The sequence below is a fragment of the Schistocerca serialis genome, chromosome 1 (genome assembly GCF_023864345.2).
Source record: "Schistocerca serialis cubense isolate TAMUIC-IGC-003099 chromosome 1, iqSchSeri2.2, whole genome shotgun sequence".
Classification (NCBI taxonomy): domain Eukaryota; kingdom Metazoa; phylum Arthropoda; class Insecta; order Orthoptera; family Acrididae; genus Schistocerca; species Schistocerca serialis.
Genome location: NC_064638.1, coordinates 233,672,929 through 233,674,480, shown reverse-complemented (window position 1 = coordinate 233,674,480; position 1,552 = coordinate 233,672,929). Strand labels below are relative to the sequence as shown.

The window sequence follows — 1,552 nt, the reverse complement described above, 5'->3', positions numbered from 1 at the left end:
TGCAGGTTTTTAAAAATTTGTTCCAAATATTTATATTTGTATTGTTGCAGCGATTTGGAAAATATGTAGACATTCTTAAATTTGAGACCATTTTCATGAATTAGAAGATTAACAATCACATTTGTTTTTCCACAATTGGAAGGACCTGCAATAATACACCTAATAGTATAAGGTAATAGATCACCATGCCCACGATCTTGCCTTTGCAGTTAGTTTCTGTGTTCAGCAATAGGTCTAATGGGAAGTTGAAGTGCATGTTTCCTGAATTGCATCTTTAAGTACACTAAGGACTCTACGTATCTTACAATTACTATTATAATAGAGCACTCTAGGTGGCAAAGTTAGCACTCGGGCAATGATCATGATTATGAAAAAAAAAAAAAAATTGTCAGATGTGGGATTCGAACCCACACTCCCCACACGATATTAAATCTAGCGCCTTAACCACTCGGCCAATCTGACAGATTTGTAACAAGCGCCACCATTTTTTTTTTTTTTTTGGAGAAAACAATTCCTATCTTACAAATACTGTTATAATAGAGCATTCTGGGTGTCAAAAAGACCAGTCGTTAGTTAACACTCAAGCTATGAAGAAGCATCACGACAACAACAACAACAACAACAAGCAAAATAAGTTGAGAAAGGGGAAGAATAAGAGAGGGACAAAAAAACGTGGTGGTTCCCTACTTAACCGCATGATTAATAAACTACCTGTTGAACTTCACATACCTGGCTACTCCTACTGTGGTCCTAGCACAAAGTTAGAGGAAAGACTCAAAAGAGGTGATGTCGGTATCAATCCACTAGATGAGGCGTGTAAAGAACATGACATAGCTTATGCAACTCATCCAGACAGTTTGCCTGACAGACATCAAGCAGACAGAATTCTGGCTAGAAAAGCGTGGAGTAGAGTAAAAGCAAAAGACGCTAATTTGAAGGAAAAGTTAGCTGCGCTGGCAGTGACTGGAGCAATGAAAGCTAAAGTTAAAATGGGTATGGGTTTGAATAAGAAGAAGAAGAAGAAGAAGAAGAAAAGTTCTGGACGAAAGAAAGGTGGTAATATACTGAGCAAAGTAATTAAAAAAGTTCGAAGTGGACTTAAGTACTTGAAGCCTGGTGCTAATCTGATGAGAGTTGTGAAAGTGGCTCGTAAAATCGCATCACAGGTTGCTCCGACGAAAGCTGTGGGGAAATTATTCGACAGAGAACGTGTAATACCTGTGCCCAAAACAGGTGGAATAATACCTCTAATTCCAATATTTGCTGCTTTATCAGCACTTGGAGGATTAGCCGGAGGTGCTGCTGGAATTGCTAAGGCTGTTAATGATGCGAAAAGTGCTCGAAAGGAGTTAGCTGAAATGCAGAGGCATCATCGTGTACTTGAAGCAATTGCTTTGCGTGATGGAAAAGGCCTGTACTTGGGTCCATACAGGAAAAATGGATTCGGTCTGTATCTGGCCGGTATAAATGGAACAAGGAATAATAAAAAAAAAAGTTCTCCATAAACAGTCTCCCTACAAGAGCACTTACCAACATTGACTTAGAACACTAT

General features: G+C 38.9%; 1 non-coding gene across 1 annotated transcript; it reads right to left on the bottom strand.

The window, feature by feature from the left end:
- Positions 1–386: 386 nt before the first annotated feature.
- On the bottom strand, positions 387–462 carry Trnal-uaa (transfer RNA leucine (anticodon UAA)). Its single transcript has one exon. It is a non-coding gene; the product is annotated as a tRNA-Leu (tRNA).
- Positions 463–1,552: the final 1,090 nt, after the last annotated feature.